The 22,023-nt window shown below is 39.7% G+C and overlaps 1 protein-coding gene across 6 annotated transcripts in view; it reads left to right on the top strand.

Moving 5' to 3' along the window:
- The first annotated feature begins 18,746 nt into the window (after window positions 1-18,746).
- The window catches only part of Wwp1 (WW domain containing E3 ubiquitin protein ligase 1), an 80,367-nt gene continuing 77,090 nt past the window's right edge, over window positions 18,747-22,023 (top strand). For all 6 annotated transcript variants that reach the window (XM_013351874.2, XM_013351875.2, XM_005362346.3 and 3 more), the window contains exon 1: window positions 18,747-19,033. The gene's annotated coding sequence lies outside the window, so the exon portion shown is untranslated. The remainder of the gene's footprint in view (window positions 19,034-22,023) is intronic.

The raw sequence follows: 22,023 nt of genomic DNA, 5'->3' as shown, positions 1-22,023 counted from the left end.
AGAAGCAAGACTGACCATTAGACACGGAGACAGAAGAGTAGAAGAGATAAGAAAGAAGAGAATGTAAGGAAGGGGTAAAGAAAGGAGAGAGCAGAAGATAGAGAGATGCAATGTGGGAAAATAAAGAAGAAAAAGTCACAAATCCCCTTTTTCTTGTTTATAAAACATTACTGACAGAATTCCATAGAATTCTTTCGAAATGGAGATTACTGTTTGATAAAAATGTTTTAGAGGAAAAAGCCAATGATGTACAAAATGGAAGAATGCTCTGAAAAGACCTGTCTCTGCCTCCTGAGTCCTGGGATTAAATTTGGCTGGGCTAGAGAGATGGCTCAGCAGTTAAGAGCACTGCCTACTCTTCTAAAAGTACTGAGTTCAATTCCCAGCAACCACACGGTGACTCACAACCATCTGTAATAAGATCTGGTGCCCTCTTGAGGAAGAGACCTGGTTAGTGGTCTTTATCAACTTAGACCATGAAACCCAATATGGACAGGTTCAACAGAACACCATATATGGGATTCCCATACATGATTCAGCATTACCAGGGCATAAATTACATTCAAATTTCATTCACCACTATCACCAATTGACACCTTTATTTTAAAAGGGTAAGTGGCTGTAGCTATGTGCTTGTATTTCTGGTTCCTGTATTCCATTCCCTTGCTCTTCATGGCAGATCATATGACAGGAACATTCTGCATTATTACTATGGATATGAATTACAATTTGAGATCTCATATCATACCTCTAGCATCTCACTTTTTGCTAAAGATTGAGTTCATCATTCAGGGTCTTTTGTGCCTTCATATCAACTGTAGGATTGTTTCTTCTGTATTTTAAAGATTTTGATAAAACTTGCATTAATTCTACAGATAACATTTAGTAACACTGTTTCTACAATATTAATTCTGACATAATCATATAGCTCTTTTCATCTTCTAATTTCTTCTTCAATATCTTCTTTTCTTTTTTTTCTTTTTACCTTTCTTTCTTTCCTTCTTTCTTTCTTTCTTTCTTTTTCTTTCTTTCTTTCTTTCTTTTTGGTGTCTTAAATGTTTTCCTTGGAGAGACCTTTCATCTCTTTGCTAAGTTTATTCCTAGACACGTTTTCCCCTTGCAGCTATTGTGAATGGGATTTCTTTTCTGATTTCTTATTTTGGTAAACTCAAGTTTGTATACAGAAAGACCACTGCCTTCTCTGTGTTCATTTTGCAGCCTGCTGATTTGCTGGAAATGATTATTACTTCTAAAGAGTTTTATGGTGGGCAAGCAGACTCTTGGGCAGAAGGTTGAATGGAATTACAACCTCTGAAGTTAGTCACATCCTGACAAGGCAGTTCCTGCCGCGAGAATATTGTCAAGTGGTCCTCAAATCCTCTACAGCTCATAGGCGTTTTCAAGCCCAACTATCTTTAAAAAAATTCATATTTTTCCATTAGATTTTGCCTCAGTTAAGTAGGTTTAGTTTTTGCTGGCTACAATCAAATTACACTAATGTTCACATTCTTAATATCCCTTTTCCTTTAAGTCTGAGTCTAAAAGATTTTGATTTATAATTTAAATTTTATTGTGGATTCCTATGCACACACTGGTAACACCAAGGAAGTCTTTAACAACTGAGAAGTATAATTAGAAAGCATTTTTCTCTCTCTGGTCTCCTTTAAGGAAGTAGTAAATTGTGAGTACTAAAGTCTTGATTACATGTTGACAACCAGTCATCAAAGGTCTGCTTAGCACTGAACCCCACAGTCATGGTGTCTATGGGATTTTATCTTCAAAGGATGGAATTTGCATCAGCAGAATAATCTGTATAGCTAGTACATGTATTTCTGAAAATAGTTTTAGTCACATTCTAGAAGTTAAATCTCTTCTATCATTTCCTTGAGGGAAGGAACATGAAAGGATCTTAGCTGTAAATTTCACACCATTCATGGCTCCCTGAGAAAACATGGATATGCAGTGTCTATACAGAAAGAAGCAAGAAATGTGTTGGGTAATTTTCTGTAAATCCTGACTTATCCTATAATACAAAATTCATCTTGCAAATTCATTTTACTTCCTCTATAAATTTTCTATTTATCATTTTGATATTGTTATCTGGATTCTTTATCTTTTTTGAGAAATATGTTTCTTTGTAACTTTTATTTATTATCTTTGGGAAGTGTAATTCTCAAGGCATAGTTTTTGATGTGTGTGTGTGTGTGTGTGTGTGTGTGTGTGTGTGTGTGTGTACTCTGTATTGAAACACTCAAAATATCTACATTTTGTAAAAAACAATCCTGTTCTACCTAGCATTTGTAAAACTGCATATGAAGGGGTTGTACTCATCTGGGGGCATAGTATATTTTAGGAAGTGTTTAAATTTGGAAAACCTTATCAAAATCAAACGTTTGACAGGTACATTTGGAGCACTTAGTGTTCAGTGAGGTTTCTGTCCCACCTGGTCCTACAATCGTTAAGTCCCAAAGAAATCACACAGAGGTCTACATTAATTATAAACTGGCCCATTAGCTCAAGCTTCTTATTAACTCTTATAACTTATATTAGCCCATTATTCTTGCCTTTGTTACCCATGTGGCTCAGTACCTTATTCAGCGAGGCAGTCACATCTTACTTCCTCCGTGTCTGGGTCACGACTGCAGACTGAAACTTCCCTCTTCCTGGAATTCTCATTGTCCCACCTCTACTTCCTGCCTGGCTGGCTACTGGCCAATCAGCATTTTATTAAAAATAATACAAGTGACGGGATGAAAGACCATTGCCCCACAGCAGTTTAGCCTAAGGAATGTGGACAAGCAAGTAGGATCATGACTATTTTCAAATATTTAGCTGAAGAAGTTGATAGATCTCATTAATTTATCATGATCTGAGAGAGGTGCAGGGATAGTTAGTTCCCTTTTCTAAAAATCTCTAGAGAATTCCCCACTAGAGGGATCTAATACATGCTAGACATGTCATAGACATGCACACTCCCTGCTAATCATGAGATGCCTTGACTCTGCAACTCTTCTTCCTTGTAATTTGGATCACTTCTCATTTGAATTTGAAACACGGTTGATGATGCACATTTGTACATGCATCCTACAAAATGACTGTGCTAAAAGTTAAGAATGGTCTACAAGATAAAAAAAAATTAAGTAATAATCTTTTTTTTCTTTTAACAGAAGAGCAGTTTATCAGTTTATTTTGGCCCATGGTGCCAGAAGAACAGTCCATTGTGCGAGCAAAGGCATGGCAGCTGGTATGGGTCTATCTTGGTTACTGATCTATTTGTGCAATAGACACCATGACCAAACAACTTATAAAATAAAGCATTTAATTAGACTTACCATTCCAGAGGCTTAGAGTTTCTGATGACGGACCAAAGGCGTGGTGGCAGACGGTAGGAGGAAGAGGCAGCTGGAGCCCGCATTGCCATCTGATCTGGAAGCAGGAGGCAGTGGGAGCTAATTCAAATAATGTTATCCCTCTAAAATCTCAACGACTTCTCTGAGTGACACACCTCCAGCAAAGCCATCTCTTCTAATTCTACCCATATAGTTCCACCAACTGGGGAACAAATACTCAAACATATGAGCCTATGCAGCTATTGTCATTTGAAACCACCACAGGCTCCGCGCTAGTGGCAGGAGCCTCATCAGGAAGCAGAGAACAGAACCGGAAGTGTGATTGGGCTATAGCTCATACAGCTCCATTCTCGGGACTCCCCTCTCCATTATGCAGGCCAAAGGACTTACCAAACCAGTGCCACCATCCAGGGGTGGGAGGTGTTCAAATAAGTCATCCTCATTTTCATTGCATAAACGCATAGTGATGTTTTCCTTAGGGATTTAAGAATATGAGGAGGTGTGCACAGAATGAAGTAAATTAGCTTTTAAATTTAAGATGAGGCACTAAAATTTTTGTGATGTGTAAGTGGGGTTGCCCTCTTCACTAGAAACTAGGATTCCAGATGGATTTCAGGAAAGAAAAAAACTGTTATTTCAGTAAGTTTAATAAAGAGTAAGTTACATGGCTAATAGAAAAGGAAATTAAAGAGAAATAATGGAGAAATGGGAGAAGCCACTTATAATTTATCAAGAAATAGAAATAAAGTAACTGTGTCATAGATGATGCTACCTCTGGGCAGATGGAGTTCACCTGTGGGCATGGAAGCAAGCAGGGCCAGCTGGCCAGATGGTAGACTCCAGTAACTTGAGTATCTCTAAGAAGCTCTGTGGCCAAAGACACTTGATTTTCTTTTTAATGTAGGGATGTGCTTCCTAAAGTAAATTATGTGTAGTTATAGTTAAAAAATGCCTGTTACCCTATGCTATATACTATGTATTTGTGTAGTAAATGTAGATCTATGATCTAACTTCTGGAAAAAAGGTATAGAGAAGGTTCATATTAATGATTTTACCAATAATTCATCATTATATAGAATTTGGAAAAATCAGTTCTCTGACACCTCAGGGAAAGAAACATTCGATGGTAATTTTATTTTTTTGACACAGGGTCTCCTTTTATAAACCAGGCTGACATTAACTTCCAACCTTCTTGCTTCAGTCTCTGAGTGGTGGGATTATAGGTTTGTGTTACAGGTCTGCTTCATTTTGTGATTTTGACAACATGTAATTGAGATTATACGCCTTCCTTATAATCTATTGTATTTATTAGAAAAATAGGAAGCGGCTTCTTTCTTCAGAGGGATACTATAAGGAGCATAAAAATTGCCTGAGTTGCATCCCTGTATTTGAATTGCTCAAATACTATTAAGAAAAGTTATAGCTATTGTCACATATAGTGGTGTTTTCACTCTTCATTCAATTCATGTTCAAGGTTTTATATAAGAGAATTTATTCCTGACTGAGTGGATAAGGAGCTTTTCCCAGCAGTAATTTTAAACATTAAATGTTTTCCTTTAGACCCATAGAAGAATATTGTAGACACATTTAAGTTAATTTTAACACAATCCCCTCTAGCAAAATGAAAAAAAATCAATTAAAGTATGTCTATATTTTATTAGAATTATTTAGGATTATTGGGATCAAAGCCCAACAGAAATTAAGGGTGTTTGATCAATAGTATAGAAACATTTTTAAATAGCAGTAAAGTTTTTTAAAATGCAGGTAAAGCTTTACATATTTTTCTGAAACAATAAAGGAAACAATAGGTGAACTAATGGAGGGAAATGGGCTAAAATTAAGTATTTAGCCAATACCATTTGTCAAGGAGAGCTTATAGGCTATTCTTTTTTTTAAAAAAAAGGATATAGCCCATGCTTATCATGTAGGAATTAGATTGATTAATCAAAGACCTACTTTTAGAACAATGTTGTTAAAGCTAAAGGAACTGCTAAGCAAAGTAGAATGAATTGTGTCCATGGAGTCAGCCTAATTATCAATGTTTCATTTGACAAATCTCAAAGCAAGAAAATACCAACAATTTAAAGACACCAGTAACATCTTTGAGTTGACTGTTATTTACAATTGAAAAAGAAATGAGCCATAAATGGTGCATTTTCAGGTGTGTGCAGGAGTGGAGAACATGATGGAGATTTGAAAACCTGATGAAAATAATTCTCCTTAAAGTCTTCCAGGAGAAAAATAAATCTTCAACATTGTTCTCTCCTTGATTTAGCACTCTGGGGAGTCTGAGTTAACACATGCAATGGGGGGGGGCAGATATGCCCTTCTGATATATAATTTGAGAAAAGAAAGCCTTTCTCTACTACCCCAAAATATCTCGACAGTCAGTCTCAGATTTTGCACCCCGTAATTATATTCTTTCTTCCCCCTAAAGAGCTCTTGTGTTTAGTTGCCTTCTGGGACTGGAAAACACTCTTGGGGGAAGAAAATGCATCAATTAACACTTTAAGGAGAATTCGTTACTAAATAAAGAAATGAGAGAACTGAAGCCGTAGAGAAGATTGCACTAGGAAGGAAATTATACCTGAGACAATATTCAGACACTTCTCAGGCATCCCTTGGGCTTTGCAAGTGAATGTGCACTACTGTCGATAGTCATACATGTTTCCGGTTTAATAATCCCGTAGTGCAGTATGCCAACATGCTTACTTGAATTGCAGATTTGAAACTAATAATTGAGTGACTCTCAGACATGTCTAAAAGCCTGTCTTCATTCCTCTAGACTTGGACTCAAACTAGTTTAGGAGTCCTGGTGACTTAAATGAAGACTTTGTCTCAGTGAGAACTCTCAGATTCCACTTGGATCTTGTCTTGTATCTGTTAGTAATACGAGACATGGAGGGCAGTTCAGGAAGAGGAGTGTTTTACATAGCCTCCTGGCGTGCGGATTGCGTGCCCACTCCAATGCCCTCTTCTAGAGTCCAAAGGTCACCCCCCCCCCTTTTTTAAGGGAAGTTTTTCTTCCTACTGGTTTTCAGACTCTCAGTACGTTGTACCTATTACAGGTGCTCACGCCCCACTTGGGAACTTAAAGGTAAACATAAGCTCTCAGACTTTAGATAGAGTTTTTCACCCTCCCTGGATGTTTAGAGCAAAGTTACAGGGCAGGAAGGCAACTCCCTCAAGTGAAGAGTGTGTCTTTCATTCTGCACAAAGTTTCTCGCACTGCACAGCAGCATCTTCCCTAAACTTGGCGAAGATTAAGTTCTAGAGACTAGAAGTCTGGGAATTTACTCAAGTGGGACAGATTGACTGCACAGCCTGGGCTTTCACGTCCACTCCTGGTGTCACCAAGAGCTACAACAATAACAACAAAACAGCCGAAACCTAGCATCCACTAGTAATGTCTCTGGTTTTTATCTGATTAAGTTTTATAAATGGTAAAATTTTATGGTTTAACAAAGGTCAAGATACATAGAAAAGCTGAAAAAAAAAAAACAACCCTGTGATTGGTTTTCTTTATGAAAAGATCAGTAAGACACTAATATGGGGGAACCCCAGAAGCACTGAGGTCAAAGTTCAGTCAATATTCTTCATAGTTCAAATCATATTAGTTACTTTTTGTTGCCACTGTGACCAAAATATGTTACAAAAACTCTTCAGGGAGGGAGGCTTTATTTCAGCTTGTGGTTTCAGAAGATTTATTCTGGAGTTACTTGAGGGGTGTACCAGAATAGCACATCACAGCAGTGGGACAGAAGCTTGCAGTAGAGGACAGTTGTTTACACCATGGAGGACAGGAAGCAGAAAGAACAATAGACAAGGGCTAGGACAGTTTCCTCTGTTTACCTATTTCTCCAGCTAGTCCTTGACTCCTAACATTTTCACAGCCTTCCATAATGGAGCTTCTGGCTGACAGGGTTAAGCATTCAATGCACACACCTAGGTCGGGGCACCATCCCAATCTATAACAATATCCACTTGTGGAGGTAATTTTAATTTTTTTGAAATTTAACACCAGGGAGTAGGGGCTCTGATCATCTTTTGTTCTGGACTCTTCACAAATGTCAGTACCTCCTGCTAAAGGTAGAAGTGGGTTTCTTTGCCAAGAAATATAACAAGCATATTGTCTCTCTTTGTCTTACAACTTAGGACAAAAGTGGTGTGGATTTGCTTGCATTACAATTAGAAAATTCAGTTCCTTAATGATATGATTCCTCAGCAGGGACACAAACCTATTGTATATTCATCTTCTCCTACAATACTCCAGTTTCCTTGCTGCTTAGGGAATGGACATGAAGTTCATGCTGATTTGTACTGTAACTGACCCAGTCCTTGATCTACACAGCCCAGGAAGCCGATGTCCTCTACCATGGTCCAGAAAACGGTAGAAGGTAAACTTGGAAGATTAAAGTAAAATGAAATATCATACCTCACAGTTTATTATAATTTAAATTTTATAATATATTACTGGTATGATGGGGGGTGCGTGCACATACTTTGTAAAAGGTCAAAGGACAAGTTTCAGGAGTCATTCTCTTCTTTCACCCTGGTTTCCAGGAACTGAACTCCAATCGTTAGTCTGGGAAGAAAGTACCTTTACCTGCCAAGTCATCTTGCCAGCCCCCTCTCACAGTCTTTTGTTTTGATTTAGTTTCTATTGTTGAGGCAATATTTCTGTGTATAACAGTCCTGGACATTTTAGAACTTGCTTTGTGGGCCAGGATGGCCTCAAACTCACAGAGATCTGCCTGTTTCTGCCTTCTGAGTGCTTATAGAGGTGTGCCATCACTGCTCAGTTTATTTCACAATTTTTAAAAATTCATTTATTTTTATTTTATGTGTATTAGTCTTTTGCCTGCATGTATGTCTGTGTGAGGGTGTCAGATTCCCTAGAACTGGAGTCATAGACAGTTGTGAGCTGCCATGTGGGTGCTGGGAATCGAACCCGGGTCCTCTGGAAGAGTAGTCAGTGCTCTTTTTTATAGTCATCCATTCGGTCTCTCATTCACAGGTTTTAAAAGCTGCGAAATTCCTTCTTGTCTTTTAGAAACAATTTATTTTATCTTAAAATTATGAATGTGTGTGTGTGTGTGTGTGTGTGTGTGTGTGTATCTGCTTATGCACATGAGTGCAGGTACCTAAGGTGACCAGACCTAAACACTGCATCCCCTGGGACTGACTAGAGTTGGTTGTGAGCTACGAGGTATAGATGCTGGGAATATAACTTGGGTCCTCTGGAAAAAGTCCTCTTAACCTCTCAACTGTCCCTGTTCTTGTTTTAATGAAGTCTCAGTATATTACTTTATTTTGCATTTATTTATTTAGTGAGAGGCTTATGTTGCCCAGGCTTACTATATAGCTGGGGACAAGCTTAATTAAGCTCCTCCTGCCTCCACGTTCCAAGTGCTAGGATTACAGGCATGCACCATGACTCCTGACCAACTTAGTCATTTCTAGCGTAGATTTATTGACTAGAATTAGAATGGCAAGGTTTATAAATAGTAAGTAAGTGGCATTTCAGTTGACAGGCTGAGTTGCGCTATCATAATAAACAACTACAATTAGGAACTTTAAATGCGGAGTAAAGTCTTGTGTGCAGCTCTTGCCAGTTCCCATAGGTTCTCTCAGTGTGGTCAGTTTCAAGCTACAGAGCTTAGAGAAGACAAACATAATTAGTCTTCTGAGTCAACTCAAATGGCATGGGCTTTGTACAAGAACTTTGTTTTGTCAATTGTGTGGCACAGAGAGAAGAATAAAGCTTCAGGATAGCTCCAGTTATTTCTGTTAAGAATTTTCAGTGGGCATTGTGGTGCACACCTTTAATCCTAGTCCTTTGAGAGGTAGGTCTCTATGAGTTTGAGGCCAGCCTGGTCTACACAGTGAGTTCTAGGACAGCCAGAGCTACATGGAGACCCTATGTCAAAACAAAAGAAAATTAAACAAAACAAACAGAGTTGTCATAAGTCACTATTATTTTCCTTTCTTTTCTTTCCTCTCCTTTAATTTTCCAAACAGGGTCTCATGTGGTCTATGTAGGCCTTGAACTCATAGCTGAGGATAACCTCTAACCACAGATGCTGTTACCTCTATCTCTTTTTCACTAGGATTACACACACACACCACCACCACCACATCCATTGGTGTAGTGATGAGGATCAAACACAGGGTTTCATGTATGCAAATAAAGCACTCCACCAGCTGAGCTACATTGACCAAAGCAGATCACTTGGCCAAACCTGAGGATTGAAAGGCCAGAAAAGATTTCATTTCTGTGATGGGCTCTTTGTTCAGGCCCCAGAATAAGATGAAGACTGACACCGCCACCCCAGTCCCCAGGGGAAGATGAAGACCGAGGGACCCCTCTTTAGAGAAAGTATTGGTTAATGGAGACACAAAGTTGCTGACCAAGTGGAGATCCCTAAAATTCTAGGGGAGCTCCTCAGAGTAGTGAGGAGTGGCAGTATGAAACTATGTCTCCATTCTCAAATGGCTAATAGGATCACAGAGAGGCTGCTGAGGAGGATCTCGAAGGATTGCAATTGATAAGGTGAAAATCTAGAATGCCAGGATGCATGAAGGTAGGCTGTTATCTGTACTAAACAAAATTAGAAATCTTGTTGAATATTCCTTGTGTGGGAGAGGAATGAGGTCCTACCTAAATCACACAGGCAGGCCTTTAGCCCAATTGATTGCTATTTTAACATGAAATATCTGCTTATGAAAGGAATATTATTCCACATCTGCAGCCTTTACAATGACAGTTGCTAATTGTGTTGGGATTCTTAATTAACAAGAGGCTTCAACAAGACTCTGGGATCAAGGGACTGCTTTTCCTTCCTTGGGTCTCCTTCATTTTTTCCCAGCTTTCTATTCTGTCTCCAGCAGTACCTGAAGGTGATGGTAAGGAATTCCCTTATAGTAGACTGGGCACTACACAAGTATATTCTCAGAGTTGAGAGGCTGAAGCATGAGAATCCTAAATTCAAAGTCAGCCTGGTCAACTTCGCAAGATTTTGTAGAAACAAAAAAAAAAAGAAGCTGGGCTTAGAAGTATAAGCCTTTAGTCACAGTTCTTCTGAGGGACTGAAGCAGGCAGATTTCTTTGAGTTCGAGACTTACTCGGCTACACTGTATGACTGTCTTTAAAACAACAAACTAACAAAAACAGAAAAAAAGGAAAGAAAAGTAGCTCTGTCAGTGAAGAATTGCAAACCCAAGGTGAACAGGCAGGACCAAGTTCGAGACAGCCTAGATTACAGAATGAGTCAATTTAGGGAGAGTTTATCTCAAGACAAAATGTTTAAAAGAAAAGAAAAACACAAAAAACCACGGAGATATAGCTCAGTGGTAATTTTTTTTTCTAGACAGGGTTTCTCTGTGGTTTTGGAGCCTGTCCTGGAACTAGCTCTTGTAGACCAGGCTGGTCTTGAACTCACAGAGATCCGCCTGCCTCTGCCTCCCGAGTGCTGGGATTAAAGGCGTGCGCCACCACCGCCCGGCTGGTAAATTATTTTTAATAAAAGGTTTTATATTTGTGTGTTTTGTTTTTCAGATGTAATGTAGAGACTCCACTATAAGAGAGAAGAATTAAAATATGCAGTCAATTTGAAGTTTATATGCAATGCTCAGGTGGAATGGATTTAACAAAGTGCTGAATCCAATCAGGAGTGGTCAAATCCTGGATTCCCCTTGAAGCTACAGAGCATCGGCTTGACTGTCACGGATGTGGGTATAATAGATAGGCAAATCAGCTATCATTCCAGTCTGTGTTCTGGCCTCCACTTTATAAGAATTCACTTTCAAAGAGGGCTGTCTTTTCTTTCTTTCTTAAGTTTAATTTCTATTTCATTTTGTGTTTTTTTTTCTTCTGTCCTTAAATGGACTTTGTTGGAGGTCATGAGGCAGTACTAGCAGGTCAAGATCATCTGAACATAGCTCCCTTAACTTTGTCCATTGCCTAATAATTTGTCCAACAGTTTGAAGACCCAAATTCATAAGAATTAGAGTGGTTTTGGTAGCATTGAGGGTAGATGGTAAAGAGCAGTACAGCTTCTTCCTATTGCTGGGACCTGTCTTTGGAGTTATAGCTGCCACGTAAGAAGTCTAAATGAATCTGTCCTGATATGAGGAAGGGTCAAGTCCCACATAGAAGCCTTATGTTAAGAGAAATATTCAACATCTTGCTATGGGCCAGTAAAAAATGTGAATGAATTTTTCTTTAGGTATTTCCAGAACTGATGCTTCAGATTAGCTTTGACTTCCAAGTGTTTCCTTCGCTGAAGCAGAAACAAACTATTCACTCAAGTGAGCCCTCCTCCTATTTCTAACTCACAGAAGCAATCTCTTTAATACGTGTGTGTGTGTGTGTGTGTGTGTGTGTGTGTGAATGTGTGTTTGTGTCAGTGTGTGGTATATGCTTGTGTTCATGTAGCTGGACTATAAAAGGGTATGTGTGGAAGCCAGAGGCTTGTGCGGAGCTGTTTTTCTCAGTCCATTCTCCACTCTACTTTTGGTTATAGGGTTTCTCGCTGAACTTGGAGATCACTATTTTGACTAGACTGGTGGCCAGTGGTCCTCCACGATCTCCCTATATCCACATTCTGGTACTGGAGCTGTAAGATACTGCTTGCCCAGGGAGCTTTGACTTGGTTGATTGGGTTCTGAATTCAGATCCACACACTTGCACAATGATCACTTTTTCTACTGAGCCATCTCCTTACACACTTTTAAGCTAGTGAGTTAGTGCAGTTTTTATACAGCAATAATAACCAAAAGTCATTGAAAGAAATGACCTCTCCAGATAGAAAAGAGGCACTATTTGTGAAATGACTGTTTTCTTAAAGATCCTAAATTTTCAAATTTTTCTTCCCAACTGAAGTTTTATCCAAGTGTTTGGTCATGAATTACGTTCAAGTCAGCTATATACTTTTGTGCCTTTCTCAAGATTTACAAAGAAGTTCTCTAGTTCTCTAGACAAGTTCTGTTACCTAGTCCTCAAGCATTTTTCAATTCTAACTCCTCTCTGAAATCTTTATTGACCATTCTAGACAAACACAATCTCTCATTGTTGCCCTCTAATGGGTCTGCTTATGTCCTGTCTCAGTAGACCTGACAGGTCTGGACCTTAGCTGTGCTTCTTTGTATTGTGTTGACCACTCACTCTAGAAGGTTGTAAATAATAGATGTTCAATAAATACTATTGACTTACTCACTAATGTAAATATAGCCACAATATTTTAAAGCTGATTATTTTGTCCTTCAACTGCGTAAAGTTTGTTCTATTGTTTTGCTATCAAAACAAGATTGTATATAAAGTTAACCATATAAAGTATATATCTATATAGTTAGTATCTTCAAAACCTCTGTGTGTGGGGGTGTGAGAGAGAGGGTGAGAGAGAAAGTGTGTGTGTGTGTGTGTGTGGTGTCAAGGTTTTATATTGTAGTGTGCTGGGTCTGTGTGTGTATTGTTATAGGAATCAAACCCTTGGGCCTTGTACATACTAGGCAAATGCTCAACTATTGAGTTCCACCTGAAGACCTTATCTTCGTTAATAGAATATTTTTCACCATGATTATGCAATCTAAAAGAAATGTATGTGAGGGATGGTAATGTCCAAGCTAATAAGTAAGACCATCATACATGTTGGAAAGTGCTGGGCAAACTTTGAATTTACTCATACAATTTTCTAAGAATGGAAAAAATAGAGAGAGGAAAGGCAACTGACTCAGTGGGAGACAACTTGTTAATTAGTAAACAAGCACTGTATTATCACGTATTGAGCCATGTGACTGATATTCAAAGGGTGAAGTACATGAACTATTTCATCTGCTTCCTAAAACAGTGCCCACTTACACTTCCTTGAGAAGTATGTTCTACCAGCTGTGAGAATTGAGGAGTTAATTTATTGAGAAGAATTAGATAAAAGTTGGAGTCAAGGAGATTTAAAGAAATCTCAGAGACAGATGGGAGGAGAGAGCATTTATGGCTGAGGGCTTGTAAAGCAGAAGCAAACAGCAAGGACAGTTACATAAATCATTCTTCTTTCTCAGAAAACGTGCCTTATCGGATTTGACTTGAGAAGAGCATCAAGCATAATGGGTGATGATCAATGCCATTTGTTTTCTAGAAGTGTTTAACATGCAAGCATTCTAGACAACGGCTGTTAGAAACATCATGCTGGAACTGCAATGTATGCGCTTGGCCTGTGTACTGAACTCATGGTCTTTGTTTATTTGGGTATTTACTGAGAGCATAACAAGAGCCAGACATTGTTCAAGGTACTAAAAACACAGCAATGGGGAAGGAAGGAGAAGCAGATCAGTCTCTGCTGTAGAATTTGGGTTTCCCTGATGGGCCAACAGTCAACAAGCAAATAAATACAATTTTCAGATGATGACACGCGCAATGAAGAAATTAAACCAGAACAGTAGGATTAAAGTCTGACTCTGACATTCAGAAAGAAAATCCTCTCCAAGGTGCCAAAGCAGTCCCAGTGATTCTACAGCTCTAGGAACCTTAATGGATTTGTGGGCCAAAGTCAGAAACTGCACTCATACTATGAGGCATCTCTGAAGTTCTCTGACTAGTTCTGGTACATTTTCTGACCACAAAACATTTGCTATAGTAGCTTGGAGCTGTTCCAGTAGCTTGAGCCTCTCTCAGCAGTCACGCCTTGACTGACAAAACCACTCCCTCCAAGCATGCCCTGATTTATGGTCTGCTTGTTTATTTTCCGTGATCATTTTAATGCCATTGATATCAGATTGCACTTAACCTTGAATCTCACCTCTTCTGTACTACTGTATCCAGAACGGAACATTCTGCTTGCTTTCTGAGACAAGTCAAGTCTGCTTGATTTGATCCAGGACCTTACCCTTTTTAATTGTTGTGTCTTGGATGGAACACGCTGGCAATGTGAGTCACAAAAATGTGATTCTAGCAGAACTTGGTTTCCCTTCCCTATGTCAACACCAGGAATTCTGCCAGCATGTCTATTCTCACAAACACTCTACTGTTTCTGTTCTTTGTTTCTTCCCTCTCTACTGTTGAGAGTCAAATCTATGGTTTCACACAAGTTCAACCACTGAGTTATACTCTAGCCCCATGGTATCTTATAAATCTATGGTAGATTAGAAAGGTTTGTTAACTGAAGGTAAGAAATTATATTTTCAACATTGGCTGTAAATGATCTTAAATGAGATAACTAAATTCTGTGTCTGTTTGTTTGCAAGAAAACTTCACCCGTTGTTTCAAAAAATGTCAGGTGTCTAGGAGGCCTACTTACGGACATAGGTAGGGCAAAACACTGGCAGCTGTGGGGACACCTACAAGGCCAAGACATATAAGACCAGATTTGTGGTCACACTGGCAAAGAATTTGAAGAGCTGTGTCAGTAATTTTCATCACTATGACAACATACCTAAGAAAGGGAACTTAACAGAGACAAAGTTTGTTTTCCTGACAATATTAGAGGTTTCAGTCCATTGTTTCTGGGCCTGTGGTGAAACAGTACATCATGGACAAACTGCTTACTTCATACTGGGCCAGGAAACCAGCAGACATCAGGAGGTTTCAGGGACAAATTACATCTTTCTGAGGCATTGACCTACTTTTCCTACTAGGCACACTTCATTCTTCACTTCTGCTCCATAATGTCATATTCTGACACCTTCAAGGGGCTAGTCCATTGATTAGAGTGGAGCCCTCATAATTCCATCTCTAATTGAGGATTGGCTCTACGAGCTGGAAATGAAATCTTTTAAAAGAATTAAAATAGTAACATTTTAATTCAAAAATATTTTATTTATTATTTATAATTTCATACATATATACGATTATCTTGATCATATCCACATCCAACTATTCTCTTCTACTGTTCTAGGACATTTGCCCCAAAACATGCCTCTCTCATCTTCAGGTCTACCTCTTCTTTTTTTTTTTTTTTAACAGAGTTCAAGTAGAACTGCCTGAAGGCATATAGGCACCCCAACAGTGGCCACACCCTCAAAGAAAAATGGCTTTTCTTACCCTAGCACCCATCGACTGCCAACAGCTCTTCAGTGAGGAGTGGAGCCTTGAAAACTTCTTCTCTATTCATGCTAGAATTATCAACTGGCTTGACCTTGTGCAGGTAACTACAGGTTCACCAGTAGAACTACTAGAGGTCCAGAATAGTAAAATGTTAACATTTTATGACTTTTAATATAGTATTTTCCTAATTCTCTGAGAACTTTATATAAGTGTACAATGTATTTTGACCTTAACTGTCCTCTTCAACTTCCCAAGTATATATTCTCTGTATTCTTTTAAAAATTATAAAAATCTAATTCATTGAGTATAATTAATACTGCCTATATATGCAAGGGTGTCGGACCATCCACTGGGGAATGGACAACCAACCAATGCCATCCCCCCAAATAAAAGTGACTCCCCATTAACTTCTAGAAGCTCCTCAGCTAAGGGTGGAGCCTCTGGAACCTCTCCACAATCCGTGTTGGAATTGCGGCTGGTTTGCTCTTCAGAGGCTTCATGCTCTTGTGAGTCCATGAGTGCAGAAGCTGTGTCCTACCCAGAAGTCTGCATCTCACAGCACTCTGCCCACTCCCTGGTACTTACTTTCCTTCCACCCACTCTCCCATGATATTCCCTGAACGTTGAGGGATGGTGACTAAACCTTGAACACATGCGCCTTTGTGAGGGATAACATATGAAGACACTTTATGTCAATGTATGTTCCAAATCATTTGCTTGAAAATCTCTAAAATGTACTTTAATAGGGAAGGTGAAAAGAGAATTTACTTAAAGGATAAGTGAGAATCTTACTTTATCCAACTACAAATAGTACTATAGAGCCTCATAAATTTGAAAAATCCCCAGAAAATTGACTTTCTCTCAGTTTTTCCTCTTCAGACAATACTATTTCCCTTTTCAGCATTTCTCTGTAGGTTAATTTCTTTATGGAGCTGGGCTTCTTCTCCAGGTCCTTGCTTTCTGCTCTTGGACAACTTCCAGGTAACATGAGAATTTCGAGCCACTGTGATGTCATTTGACACAAACCTGACCAGATACTGCCACTTCCATACCCCCAACACATCAGTGAATAAAACTCCAGGTCTTTTAGTTAAAATTCTTATGAAAGATAATCTGATTGGCCCAGTGAACCTTGAGTTTATATTCCCTGGTTTCTATATGGCAAGCATTTGAGCTTGGCGAGTTTATGATCCTGTGGTATAAATGGTAGTCATGGCTATGTTAAGAGGGAAGGTCTTCTTATATAGTGATTAGGGTTAAGGCTGAGGCAATGGTTACCATACAGTGAAATTACAAAGACTTGGTGACACTACGGAATTCAATAAGCATCCACAGTTACCAAAGAGGCCACTTTTTGGGAGAGTGGGGCAACAGTTTCATCTTGTGCAGGTAGCTGCCTAAAATGCAAGTTCTTTTGTACAAATGTGTGAATTGTCATACCAGGAGCAGAATATAGTTCAAAATTTGTTCATTTTCCAAAGAGAAAGTGTAGTTTTTTTTTTTACTCTTTATTCTTTACTCTTTAGGGTGACCACCACCCATCTCCCAAATAAATACACAGAAACTTATTCTTTCTTATGAGTGCCAGGCCTGTTTTTAAGCCAGATTTTCTTAAGTTAAATTATTCCGATTATCTCTTGCCTCCAGGCTTATATCTTTCTCTATTCTATATGTCTCTCTTTACTTCTTACTTCAAGGTTTGTTGTGTAGCTGCATGGCTGGTCCCTAATATCATCCTCTTCTCCTTTTCTCCTTCCTCGATCTTCTAAATGGAGAGAAACTCACAGTGATCCCACTGAAATCAGGAACAAGACAAGGTTGTCCACTCTCTCCATATCTATTCACTATAGATAGAGCCAGAGTCCTTTACAGGACCAACCCTAACCCAGGGACCTCTGCAGGAACAGATCCAAACCAAGAACAATAATATATGTACTCACTCATAAGTGGTTCTTAAACATAAAACAAAGACAATCATCCTGCAAATCACAATCCCAGAGAATCTAGACATCAATGAGGACCCTACAAGGGACATACATTGATCTAATCTACATGGAAAGTAGAAAAAGATAAGATCTCCTGACTAAATTGGGAGCATGGGGACCAAGGGATAGGGTTGAAGGGGAGGGGAGAGGAAAGGAGGGGAGCAGAGAAAAATGTAGATCTCAATAAAATCAATAAAATTTAAAAAAGAAGCTAGAGTGGCAGTCTTTCTTACATTTGTACACACTGATTCTTCTCTCCAAAATGCCCATTTTTTTTGTAAATCACCCTATTCTTTACAAAACTGTACTTACTCTTAAAGACCTAGATTAATAATCATGTCTAGAAAGTCTTCTCAGAGTCTTTTAATAATATTTGATCATTTTTCCTTTTAGTCACTGATAATTGAAATAAAATGTCCATATGGACAAGAATCTCATTTGATTCTTCCTTGAACTTTCAACATCTATTATAAAACTTACATGGATTTTAAATTAATATTTATGATCAAAATCAAACAGCCAAGTGCATTGGGTAACAGTTTCACTTTATGCAGAAAGGAAAGCAAAAAAATCTATGGATCTGGCCACAAAGTCAATGGTGCACATTACTTTTAAGACATTGACAATGGAATCACTTGCATTATCCCCATGATTATTTCTCTCAACAGATATATCTTTAAGATTCGTTATGCCTACATTGCCACAATCAGTGCTTTTCTGCAACTGCATCAAAATAATAAAACATGAAAAGTCATTCTCTCATATTGTATATGATTTGTATTTTCAGTGTGACCTTTCTCGCAAGAGTAGTGTAAATCACCAGGAGAGATTTCCTAACCAGTTGACTCATATGTAATGGAGTCAAGAGACCTACCTTTCAGAATTGCTGTGCAGCTAGGCTGCACGGATACAGATAAGTACGTGCTTTTGCTCAACAAGCAGTAGCTTTGTTATTGGGCCAGTGCCTAGGGGAAGGGAACAATTGGATTACCAACACAAGTGCAAGTTTTTTCCGTGTGACCATTTGCTAATAGACCCTAAATCAAATGTTAAGCGAGGTCAAGGAGTAGTTACTAACAGACTACTTTTGCTGTGGAGTGGAGTAAGCAAGTAAGTGACCATGGGATCGCTCCAGAGGCTGTGCATGACTCTCTGCAGCTGACTCAACAGACCGGGTAGCTCTAAACTTCCAGCTTCCAAAGCCACCCACCGGCTTCCCGGCGACTGCCCCGCCCCCTTTCCGGCTCTGGACACGCCTCTTTCCTCCTATTGGTGGCTTGCATCTCCGCTCGACCGTCGCTAAAACCCGGAGAAGCGGACTAATCCTCAGGAGCGCTCGGCGGGTGCTCGCTGCGCATGCTCGAGGGTAGCTGGATTCCGGGTCCGGACTAGAGGCTCGGAGCGGCCCCGGCGGGGAGGCGCGCCTGTGCGCGGCACGGGCGTCGCGAACACGCCGCGCGTCCACGAGAAAGGGAGGTGTGGGCCCGGGTGGGGTGGGGGGAGGGCCGGGTGTCGGCGCGCTTGGCGTGCGGGATCCGGGTGGCTGCGGGCGGCCTGGGCTGCCCGGCCGACGCCTGCTGCGAGATGGCGATCCTGGGCGCGGAGGGCTGAGGAGGCGCCGCCGCGGTGGCCGCGGGCCCCGGAGCCGCAGCTTCGCGCGGGTGAGCACCGTGGGACGCGGGAGGGAGCCTGGAGGGCGGCCGGGCCGGAGTTGACTGGGGTGGGGTCGCGGGTCTTGCCCCGGGCTGGCCCTGGCACCGGCCTGTGCGGGTGACACCGGAGCCCGGCGAACTGTCTCGGTGACTGCGGCTCGCTAGCGTTCCTGCTTCCCTGCCTCAGAACTCCTGCCCTTACTTTCACCCGGATCTCACCGGCGCAAGCCCGGACGCCAGCCTCAGAACGTCCTTTTCTGACATGTTTTTAGCATTCAGGCTTTTTCACTGACTCTGCACCTCCTCCCACTAACACCCCCAATCTCTACCTTTGGTGACCTGGTAGGTTCAAGTGACCTTGCAAATTTTTCTAATCCTTGTCTTGTGTTTTGGGCCCTTTCCTTTATATCTTCTTTTAAAATTTAAGTGTTGTTAGAATTTGGTACTTTCCCCATCTCCTTTACAGTCTTTAAATGATCAGTTTTGTGTGCCTAAGGACTGTGTGTTCCTTTCCTTTACTCATAGGTTTGGAGTTGAAATTCCTCTTCTTTAAGCGATCGTAAGAAACCTTGATTATCAAAAAGAAGGTGTATCTATTACACTCTTGAAATATTTTACTCTTCCACCATAAAATAATCCACAGATGTCTGGTATTTTTTTTTTAATTAGAGTTTGATCTTTTTGTGTGCAGTAAGATTGAATTTCTACTCTTAAGATGCTGCAAAAAATAACGCTCAGAATTATTTTCCCACTCTCGTTTGGTGGTTTTTTGTTTTTGTTTTTTCTCATGAAATACCCATTTTACAGTTGTCCGTAGGTTTCTGCAAGAGTTTATGCTTGTGTATAAATCCACTCGACATGTCTCACCAAGTCAGTTTGTAACTGTTAGTAAAACTCACCTTTTAAAAAAGATATTCTTTGATTTATCTGACTTGTTTTAGCCATGAAATAATATACTTAAAATGACTGAAAATTACCATTTTTAATAAATAGGTAATATTTTAAATTCAAAGTACAGTGACCAAGTGTTGGGATCTGATGAAATTGAGATGTGTGAAGAATGTGACTTAACTCTTTGAAACACAGATTTTCAAATAGTTTTTCACATGACATGTAGAGCTACCTTTAAGACACTGTGCTTTTGAAACCCAGGCCATGGCTGATCAGGTCTCTTGCCTTCAAAGAGATGTAATCCCTCAGTTGCCTTAAGTTTCTTTTACATCCTTGCAGTTATTAAGCTTGAACTGTATGGCATGATGAAGTTATTTTGGGGTATATGTAGATGAGATGATTAGCAACTTCTCTCTTTACCTAAGTAGGAAGGTATGTATGTTAGATTAAACACAAATGCACCTTTTATATATGAGTAAATAGCAGGATCTCACTATGTAGCCCAGTTTGGCTTTGAACTTGTTATCTTCTTGCCTCAGACCTAAACTCACAGGCCTATACATGCCACCATGCCCAGAATACCTTTGTGTGTGTGTGTGTTTCATAAATATAAAAGTCTCTCAAATCTAGAGAGGATAGTTCTCAGATAAGTTAAGGGCTTTTTGTTTTGAAGATGAAGGCCTAAGTTTTCATAAGCAGGGAAAGGTAATTCAAGAAGGATCTAAGAGTATTTGGATGGAGTCTAAAGGATTTATACTTAGGATATAGGGTAAGAAAACATGAAATAAAAACCAGGACTAATGATAAAATTATTTTTTTCTTTTTGTTTTGCTTTCTTTAGCTTTTTGTTTTGTTTTGTTTGAGGCAAGGCTTGCTGTGTAGCTGTGACTGGTCTGGAACTTGCTGTGTAGACAAGTCTGGCCTCGAACCCATAGAGAACTCTACCTCCCTCTGCCTTCAGAGCCCTGGAATTAAAGGGGTGTGCCACCACTCACAGCATAAGAGTATAGTTAATGTCAGACTAATCACTAGGTTACTAGACAGTAAAGGGTCCACCAATGATTTTTGAGTTTGGAGTGAAACAATTTTAAACCTCTGTTTGGAAGAATTAATCTAGTAACATTGTGTAATATGAGTTGAGGTAGGAAGACCCTAAAGATTCATAAACCTCAAGATTTCCATCGTCATAGGTAGCAAGGCTCTGAATAAGTGGAAGGACAAAGAAAGTAGGGTAGAATTTGGTGATCAGGTAAATGAAGCAAGTTAAAACAATTGGAAGATGACTTGTTGGGTAAAGGTACCTTCTGCCAAGTCTGATGTTTTAATTTCAATAATAGGAACCCACTTGGTAGTAAGGTAATCTATTCCCAAAAGTTGTTCTCCGACCTTCGTACTTGCACAGTGCCAAAAGCACAGAATCTTCTTGCACCTATAAAAGAATTTTTTGAGTCAGAGTCTCACTATGTAGCTGTCCTGGAACTCACTAGGTAGACCAGGCTGGCCCTGAACTCAGATCTGTTTGCCTCTGTCTCCTGAGTGCTGGGATTAAAGGTGTACACACCACTATGCCCAACTAAAGTAATTGTTTTTAAAAACAGTTAAAAGTTTTGATTCAGGTCTGTAGAGAGACTAGTGGTAGCATAGAAGTGTGTTACCCATAGTATGTGTGCATAAGGTTCATAGTATTTGGGGGATTACTAACCCTTGTTGAAACTAAAGAAATCTGTTGGCCATATGCACCTATGCTTTGTGGATGTGATTTTAGGGTAATCCATGGACTGCAAGAAGCTTCGACATGAAACCTATGGGCTGTCTGTTGTGCAGCTTTCAGAATAACTGGAGAGTTAGTGACCCTGACTGCAGAAGAATATTGTGTAAGAACCTAGAGACAAATAATGCACTGTGTTGTGGCTCACATTTTCTATCTATAACATTGCTTTTTATTTGTTATATTATGGAACAAACTTGCCCAAGAGTTTAGTTATCTGTCACAAGTCTAGTTGCAAGTGGTAAAATAGAATCTGGAGTTTGTTGTCAGTGGTGATTTTTTTCCTTCCTTCCTTCCTTCCTTCCTTCCTTCCTTCCTTCCTTCCTTCCTTCCTTCCTTC

This window comes from Microtus ochrogaster, linkage group LG5, assembly GCF_000317375.1.
Source record: "Microtus ochrogaster isolate Prairie Vole_2 linkage group LG5, MicOch1.0, whole genome shotgun sequence".
Classification (NCBI taxonomy): domain Eukaryota; kingdom Metazoa; phylum Chordata; class Mammalia; order Rodentia; family Cricetidae; genus Microtus; species Microtus ochrogaster.
This window is presented reverse-complemented; position numbering and strand designations above follow the sequence as displayed.